Here is a 10,000-nt window from a genome sequence, read left to right on the forward strand (position 1 = left end):
CCACCTACGGAGTTTACATTGAATAAGTTGCACGTGGGACGATAGCTCCCGAGAGGTCAAAAAGTCGCAGGACCCCCAAATTTGGCACAGAGTACCGCCGCCGGCCCCCCAGCCAGGTCCCCAAGTTCCGTGGCCCTAGCTGCTTTCTGAACTTTTTAGGCCTGGCCAACAAAACCACCCTTTTAGGCCTCATCCCATAGAGTCCTATGTGAGACAGAGGGACATACGAAAAATCCATAAAAATATTCAGGGTGTCCCTCGAGCTAGCCCTCTCGGTATGCGACAGAGGGCTTTGTGACGCAACTTTGTGCCGAATTTGGGGCCCCTCGGGTCCCCGGTGGCCGAACGGCGGCCACTGACACGTGTAACTTATTCCATTCATTTGGAAGGTGTTTCATGGACGCCCCCCGAATTGGCCCCCGTGGTCCGAAACGACTCCGAATTGATATGGTCTGACCCTCAGGGGCCCCTCAAACGATCCGCAAAGTTTGGGGCCCGCAGGACCTTTGCAAGTGCTTAATTGGCTGGGCGGGGGATGGGCGGATTATATAATTTTCTCTGAATATTTTTTCTGATTTTTTTTCAAGTGCTTCCCCTGCACCGAGGCGTACGAAATTTGAATAGGTGGTGCAGGGGGTCTTGACGAAACTGTAGTCGAAGCCCCCAACGTTTTGCGCCAAAATAAAGGTCCCTTTGACCACTCAAACAAAAAGGTCCCACGGGCAACTTATTTTTAGGCCGTCCGCGGACAGGGCTTTTTTAGGCCACAGAAGCCGTTTGGTGAGCTCTGACTTGACACACACTGTCGGATGAGGTCCCTGACCCCTCCTAACTACCCAAATAACCCCTAAACTTTGAGGGTGCAAAGTTCACCTCAAAAGTGCAAAGTCATTCTTGAGACAGACTTGCAGTACACAGGTGAAAGAGGCATGTGTGAGAGATTTGCTCTGCCTTGCCAATTAAGAGTTGCGTTTGAGCGAGGCACTTGTGCTCTCAGTATGTTGTTCGGGGGCCCCTAGGCTGCCAGCAGGCCAAGTTTGGAACCGCTCGGACCCCCGGGGGCCGATCTGGGGCCCCTGACACGTGCAACTTATTCCATTCATTTTGTAGGTGTTTCGTGGAAAGTGCCCGATCGGCCCCAAACTGACATATATGTTACGTCACGGGCCCCTGAATCAGGCCCCCGAGTTCCGCGGTCGCACTGGCTAATTTGCTCAAAAAAACCCCCAATGACCGCGAACCACCTATGGAATTTACAATGAAATAAGTTGCACGTGGGACGTTGGCTCCCGAAGGGTCGAAAGGTCAGAGGGCCCCGAAAATCGGCACAGGGGTCATGTTGGGGCCCCCGACACGAGACCCAGAGTGTCGGGCCGCAGATGGCTTCCGTGTACATGGGAGCGTCGACGTTACCCGATCGGCCCCGAACTGACATATATGTTACGTCACGGGCCCCTGAATCAGGCCCCCAAGTTCCGCGGTCACACGATCTAATTTGCTCAAAAAAGCCCCCCATGACCGCGAACCACCTATGGAGTTTACATTGAATAAGTAGCAGGTGGGACGTTGGCTCCCGAGAGGTCAAAAGGTCAGAGGGCCCCGAAATTCGACGTGGTGGTCGTGCAGGGGCCCCCGACACGGCACCTCGAATTTCAGGGCCCCAGAAGGTCTCGTGAAGGTTTTATAGAGTGCCAAAAAAAAATCCTCTAAAAACACAGAAAGTGCCTCAAGACAGTCTTGGGGTCTAAAGACTAAAGAGGCCTTTCTGTGAAAGTTGGGCTGAGAAGCCAATTAAGAGTTGTGTTCGAGCGAGGCACTTGTGCTCTCAGTATGTTGTTCTGGGGCCCCTAGGCTGCCAGCAGGCCAAATTTGGAGTCCCTCGGGCCCCCGGGGGCCGAACCGGGGCCCGTGACACGTGCAACTTATTCCATTCATTTTGTAGGTGTTTCGTGGAAAGTGCCCGATCGACCCCAAATTGACATATATGTTACGTCACAGGCCCCTGAATCGGGCCCCCAAGTTCCGCGGTCGCACTGGCAAATTTGCTCAAAAAAACCCCCAATGACCGCGAACCACCTATGGAGTTTACATTGAAATAAGTTGCACGTGGGACGTTGGCTCCCGAAGGGTCGAAAGGTCAGAGGGCCCCGAAAATCGGCACGGGGGTCATGTCGGGGCCCCCGACACGAGACCCAGAGTGTCAGGTCGCAGATGGCTTTCGTGTACATGGGAGCGCTGACGTTACCCGATCGGCCCCGAACTGACATATATGTTACGTCACGGGCCCCTGGATCAGGCCCCCAAGTTCCGCGGTCACACGGTCTAATTTGCTCAAAAAAGCCCCCCTTGACCGCGAATCACCTATGGATTTTGCATTGAAATAAGTTGCACGTGGGACGTTGGCTCCCGAGAGGTCAAAAGGTCAGAGGGCCCCGAAAATCGGCACAGGGGTCATGTTGGGGCCCCCGACACGAGACCCAGAGTGTCGGGCCGCAGATGGCTTCCGTGTACATGGGAGCGCTGACGTTACCCGATCGGCCCCGAACTGACATATATGTTACGTCATGGGCCCCTGAATCAGGCCCCCGAGTTCCGCGGGCGCACGCGCTAATTTGCTCAAAAAAGCCCCCCATGACCGCGAACCACCTATGAAATTCCATTGAATAAGTTGCAGATGGGACAAGGCCGTACAGGGGTTCAAAAGGTCGCAGGACCCCCAAATTTGGCACAGAGTACCGCCACCGGCCCCTCAGCCAGGTCCCCAAGTTCCGTGGCCCTAGCTCCTTTCTGAGCGTTTTAGGCCTGGCCGACAAAAACACCCTCTTAGGCCTCATTGTATAGAGCTGTATGAGAGACAGAGGGATGTATGAAGAGCTCAGAAATTTTTTTGGAGCGCCCCTCGAGCTAGCCCTTTCGGTAGGTGACAGAGGGCCTTGTGACGCAACTCTGTGCCAAATCTGGGGTCTCTCAGACCCTCGGTGGCCGAAGGGGGGCCGCTGACACGTGTAACTTATCCCATTCATTTTAATAGGTGGTTCGTGGACGCCCCGCGGAATGGCCCCCGTGGTCCCAAATGGCTCCGAATTGATATGTTCTGACCCTCAAGGGCCCCTTCAAAGATCCTCAAAGTTTGGGGCCCGCAGGTCCTTTGGAAAGGCTTAATTGGCTGGGCGGGGGAGGGGCGGATTCAATAATTTTCACTGAATATTTCTTTCTGATTTTTTTTCAAGTGCTTCCCCTGCACCGAGGGGTACGAAATTTGAATAGCTGATGCAGGGGGCCTTGACGAAACTGTAGTCGAAGCCCCCACCGTTTTGCGCCAAAATAAAGGTCCCTTTGACCACTCAAACTACAAGTCCCACGTGTAACTTATTTGAATGGGCCCAGATAGGCTGTTTGTGGACAGTGCTTTTTTAGGCCACAGAAGCCGTTTGGTGAGCTCTGACTTGACAGACACTGTTGGACGGGGTCCCTGACCCCTCCTAACTACCCAAATGACCCCTAACCTTTGAGGGTGCAAAGTTGACCTCAAACATGCAAAGTCATTCATGAGACAGACTTAGAGTGCATAGGTGAAAGAGGCCTGGGTGAGAGATTTGCTCTGCCTCGCCAATTAAGAGTTGCGTTCGAGCGAGGCACTTGTGCTCTCAGTATGGTGTTTGGGGGCCCCTAGGCTACCAGCAGACCAAGTTTGGAGCCCCTCGGACCCTCTGGGGCCGATCCAGGGCCCATGACACATGTAACTTATCCCATTCATTTTATAGGTGGTTCGTGGACGCCCTGCCGAATGGCCCCCGTGGCCCGAAACGGCTCCGAAATGATATGGTCTGACCCTCAGGGGTCCCTTAAAAGATCCTGAAAGTTTGGGGCCCGCAGGTCCTTTGCAAATGCTTAATTGGCGGGGCGGGGGAGGGGCGGATTCAATAATTTTCACTGAATATTTCTTTCGGATTTTTTTTCAAGTACTTCCCCTGCACCGAGGCGTACGAAATTTGAATAGGTCGTGCAGGGGGCCTTGACGAAACCGTAGTCGAAGCCCCCACCGTTTTGCGCCAAAATAAAGGTCCCTTTGACTGTTTAAACAAGAAGGTCCCACGTGTAACTTATTTGAAAGGGCCCAGATAGGCTGTTCGTGGACAGTGCTTTTTTAGGCCACAGAAGCCTTTTGGTGAGCTCTGACGTGGAAAAAACTGATAGGTGGGGCTTCCTGGCCCCTCTAATCCCCCTAATGACCCCCAAAACTGTTCCTGCTGTGAATGGTGACCTTTTACAGGGGTGTCCACGGACAGCCTACCTCGCCCTGTTCGAATAAGTTACGGGTGGGATGTTTTTTCTTGATCCATCAGATAGAGTTGGAAAAACTCAAAAAAGTGCCAAAAAAACCCATTGAGATGAAAGGGCAAGCCCCCCTGGGCCACCTACAGGTTTCGAAATGTTGAAATTCCACCGTCCACAAACAGCCTATTTCAAACAATGGGATAGATTGTACGTGGGATGTCCAGATCTCAGCTTCTGGACACTGTAGAGAGCCCAAACCTGCGTTTCTGTGCTAGTCTGGACATGCCCTGTCCAGGGGGTGAATTTGGGGAAGTTTGGAGAAACTTGAAAATTTGACCAAAAAAAACTCAAAGGGGTACCCCTTTGAGCTTTTTTTGGTCAGATTTTCAAGTTTCTCCAATCTTCTTCAAATTCACACCCTGGACAGGGCATGTCCAGATTAGAGCAGGAGGCCAGGTTTCAGCTTGCTAGCCCTTGTAGAAGCTGAGATCTGGACATCCCACCTGCAATCTATTCCATTCATAAAAATAGGTGGTTGCTGGACAGTAGAATTTTGAGGTTTTGACAGCAGGGGGCAACTCAGGGGGAGCTGGGGATCCCCCTTCAAAGGTTTTTTTGTGGATCTGTTAAAGTTTAACAACTTGGGTGGAAAAATCATATAAAACATCCCACGTTTAACTTATTTGACTGGGCCCAAATAGGCTGTTTGTGGACAGTGCTTTTTTGGGGTACAGAAGCCTTTTGGTGAGCTCTGAGGTGGAAAAAACTGTTGATTGGGGCCTCCTGACCCCTCTGCTCCCTCTAATGAACCCCAAAACTGTTCCTGCTGTGAATGGTGACCTTTTACAGGGGTGTCCACAGACAGCCTACCTAGCCCTGGTTAAATAAGTTACAGGTGGGATGTTTTTTTTTGATCCATCAGATAGAGTTGGAATATATATATATATATATATACAAATGTATATATATATATACAAAATAAAACAAACAAGACTTTCTCCAGAAGAAAAAACTATCAGACACACTGTGACAGTATCAGGCAGAGATTATTTGCTCTTTTAAACATCATATCTAATAACACAGAGGTCAATGCAAATTAGCGCCCCCTATAATGTTTGAACCTGCTATGGTACTGCAGATTTTAGCCATTTCGAACACATGCAATATCCCCTTTTGTACACTAGAGGGGGCAATTTAATCAACATTTCCAGTGGGGGTTATTATCAGGGATTTGTAACTGCACAGATATGATTCAATAAAGGACACTTACTGCATGGATGGATGGATGAACAGACTATATATATTTATATAATTATAATTTATATAATTAATATCTATAATTTATAATGAAATGTATATAATTTATATATATATATATATATATATATATATATATATATATATATATATAAATAAACACACATGTATATATATATATATATATATATATATATATATATATATATATATATATTTATATACACACACACACACGCACACACACACTTATATATTTTTTATTTATTTTTAAAATCTTTTTTATAATATTTTTTAATATTTTTTTTAAAACTACTTTTATTCTTTCCAAAATAAAACAAACAAGACTTTCTCCAGAAGAAAAAACTATCAGACACACTGTGACAGTATCAGACAGAGATTATTTGCTCTGTTAAACATCATATCTAATAACACAGAGGTCAATGCAAATTAGCGCCCCCTATAATGTTTGAAGCTGCTATGGTACTGCAGATTTTAGCCATTTCAAACACATGCCATATCCCCTTTTGTACACTAGAGGGGGCAATTTAATCAACATTTCCGGTGGGGGATAACATCCCACGTGTAACTTATTTGACTGGGGCCAGATAGGCTGTTTGTGGACAGTGCTTTTTTGGTGTACAGAAGCCTTTTGTTGAGCTCTGAGGTGGAAAAAACTGTTGATTGGGGCCTCCTGACCCCTCTGCTCCCCCTAACCCTAACCCAAAACTGTTCCTGCTGTGAATGGTGACCTTTTACAGGGGTGTCCACAGACAGCCTACCTAGCCCTGGTTAAATAAGTTACAGGTGGGATGTTTTTTCTTGATCCATCAGATAGAGCTGGAAAACCTCAAAAAAGTGCCAAAAAAACCTATTGGGGTGAAAGGGCAAGCCCCCCTGGGCTACCTACAGGATTCGGAATGTTGAAATTCCACTGTCCACAAACAGCCTATTTCATACAATGGGATAGATTGTACGTGGGATGTCCAGATCTCAGCTTCTGGACACAGTAGAGAGCCCAAACCTGCGTGTGTGTGCTAGTCTGGACATATCCTGTCCAGGGGGTGAATTTGGTGAAGTTTGGAGAAACTTGAAAATTTGACCAAAAAAAGCTCAAAGGGGTAACCCTTAGAGATTTTTTTGGTCAGATTTTCAAGTTTCTCCAATCTTCTTCAAATTCACAGCATGGACAGGGCATGTCCAGATTAGAGCAGGAAGGCAGGTTTGGGCTCTCTGTTGTGTCCAGAAGCTGAGATCTGGACATCCCATGTACAATCTATTCCATTCATAAAAATAGGTGGTTGCTGGACAGTGGAATTTTGAGGTTTTGACAGCAGGGGGCAACTCAGGGGGATGTGGGGATCCACCTCCAATGGTTTTTTTTGTGGATCTGTTGAAGTTTGACCACTTGGTTGGGTGAATCTCATAAAACATCCCACGTGTAACTTATTTGAGTGGGCCCAGATAGGTTGTTTGTGGACAGAGCTTTTTTAGGTCACAGAAGTCTTTTGGTGAGCTCTGACATGGAAAAAACTGCTGAGTGGGGGCTCCTGACCCCTCTGCTCCCCCTAATGAACCTCAAAATTGTTCCTGCTGGGAATGATGACCTTTTACTGGGGTGTCCACAAACAGCCTACCTAGGCCTGTTCAAATAAGCTACAGGTGGGATGGCCGTAGACAGCCTAATAAGCTACAGTTGGGATGCCCTCAGACAGCCTAGTGAGATGTCCACGGACAGCATGATAAGCTACAGTTGGGATGTCCACAGACAGCCTAATAAGTTACAGGTGGGATGGCCGTAGACAGCCTAATAAGCTCCAGATAGGATGTCCACAGACAGCCTAGTGGGATGTCCACAGACAGCCTAATAAGCTACAGGTGGGATGTCCACAGACAGCCTAATAAGCTACAGATGGGATGTCCACAGACAGTCTAGTGGGATGTCCACAGACAGCCTAATAAGCTACAGGTGGGATGTCCACAGACAGCCTAATAAGCCACAGATGGGATGTCCACAGACAGTCTAATAAGCTACAGGTGGGATGTCCACAGACAGTCTAGTGGGATGTCCACAGACAGCCTAATAAGCTACAGGTGGGATGTCCACAGACAGCCTAATAAGCTACAGGTGGGATGTCCACAGACAACCTAGTGGGATGTCCACAGGCAGCCTAATAAGCTACAGGTGGGATGTCCACAGACAGCCTAATAAGCTACAGGTGGGATGTCCACAGACAGCCTAATAAGCTACAGGTGGGATATCCACAGAGAGCCTAATAAGCTACAGGTGGGATGTCCACAGACATCCTAATAAGATACTGGTTTATTGAATAATCTACGACTGCATTGTTCCTGGCAACTTTGGCGTTCTGAGGGCTTCAGTGGTTGATCGTGGGCACGTTGGCATCCAGGGGGACTTGTAGGTCGTTACTTGGCATTTAGATGTTCAGGGGGACAGATAGGTCGTTCCTGGCCACTTAGGTGTTCAGGGGGATGGATAGGCTGTTCGTGGCCACATAGGTGTTCAGAGAGACAGATGGGTATTTCCCAACATTTAGGTGTTCAGGGGGACAGATAGGCTTTTTGTGGCCACGTTGGTGTTCAGAGGGACAGATTGGTCATTTCTGGCCATTTAGCTGTTCAGGGGAACAGATAGGCTGTTTGTGGCCACATAGGTGTTCAGGGGGACAAATAGGCTGTTCATGGCCACATTGGTGTTCAGAGAGATAGATGGGTTGTTCCCACAATTTAGGTTTTCAGGTGGACAGATAGGCTGTTTGTGGCCACATAGGTGTTCATGGGGACAGACAGGCTGTTTGTGGCCACATAGGTGTTCAGGGGGACAGATAGGCTGTTCGTGGCCACATTGGTGTTCAGAGATGTATGGGTTGTTCCCACAATTTAGGTGTTCAGGGGGCAGAAAGGCTGTTCGTGGCCTCATAGGTGTTCAGGGGGACAAATAGGCTGTTCATGGTCACATTGGTGTTCAGAGGGACAGATAGGCTGTTTGTGGCCACATAGGTGTTCAGGGGGACAGATAGGCTGTTTGTGGCCACATAGGTGTTCAGAGAGACAGATGGATTTTTCCAACAATTTAGGTGTTCAAGGGGACAGATAGGCTGTTTGTGGCCACATAGGTGTTCAGAGAGACAGATGGATTTTTCCAACAATTTAGGTATTCAGGGGGACAGACAGGCTGTTCGTGTCCACATTGGTGTTTAGAGAGATGTATGGGTTGTTCCCACAATTTAGGTGTTCAGGGGGACAGATAGGCTGTTTGTGGCCATATAGGTGTTCAGGGGGACAGATAACCTGTTTGTGGCCACATAAGTGTTCATGGGGACAGACAGGCTGTTTGTGGCCACATAGGTGTTCAGGGGGACAGATAGGCTGTTCGTGGCCACATTGGTGTTCAGAGATGTATGGGTTGTTCCCACAATTTAGGTGTTCAGGGGGACAGATAGGCTGTTTGTGGCCATATAGGTGTTCAGGGGGACAGATAGGCTGTTCGTGGCCACATAGGTGTTCAGGGGGACAGATAGGCTGTTCGTGGCCACATAGGTGTTCAGGGGGACAGATAGGCTGTTCGTGGCCACATAGGTGTTCAGAGATAGAGATGGATTTTTCCCACAATTTAGGTGTTCAGGGGGACAGATAGGCTGTTCGTGGCCACATAGGTGTTCAGAGAGATGTATGGGTTGTTCCCACAATTTAGGTGTTCAGGGGGACAGATAGGCTGTTTGTGGCCACATAAGTGTTCAGGGGGACAGATAGGCAGTTCGTGGCCACATAGGTGTTCAGAGAGACAGATGGGTTTTTCCCACAATTTAGGTGTTCAGAGGTACAGATAGGCTGTTTGTGGCCACATTGGTGTTCAGAGAGATGTATGGGTTGTTCCCACAATTTAGGTGTTCAGGGGGACAGATAGGCTGTTTGTGGCCACATAGGTGTTCAGGGGAACAGATAGGCAGTTCGTGGCCACATAGGTGTTCAGAGAGACAGATGGGTTTTTCCCACAATTTAGGTGTTCAGGGGGACAGATAGGCTGTTTGTGGCCACATAGGTGTTCAGGGAGACAGATAGGCTGTTTGTGGCCACATAGGTGTTCAGGGGGACAGATAGGCTGTTTGTGGTCACACTGGTGTTCAGAGGGACAGATAGGCTGTTTGTGGCCACATTGGTGTTCAGAGAGATTTATGGGTTGTTCCCACAATTTAGGTGTTCAGGGGGACAGATAGGCTGTTTGTGGCCACATAGGTGTTCAGAGAGACAGATAGGCTGTTTGTGGCCACATAGGTGTTCAGAGAGATGTATGGGTTGTTCCCACAATTTATGTGTTCAGGGGGACAGATAGGCTGTTTGTGGCCACATAGGTATTCAGGGGGACAAATAGGCTGTTCGTGGTCACACTGGTGTTCAGAGGTACAGATAGGCTGTTTGTGGCCACATTGGTGTTCAGAGAGAT

The sequence above is a fragment of the Danio rerio genome, chromosome 4 (genome assembly GCF_049306965.1).
Source record: "Danio rerio strain Tuebingen ecotype United States chromosome 4, GRCz12tu, whole genome shotgun sequence".
NCBI classification, from domain to species: domain Eukaryota; kingdom Metazoa; phylum Chordata; class Actinopteri; order Cypriniformes; family Danionidae; genus Danio; species Danio rerio.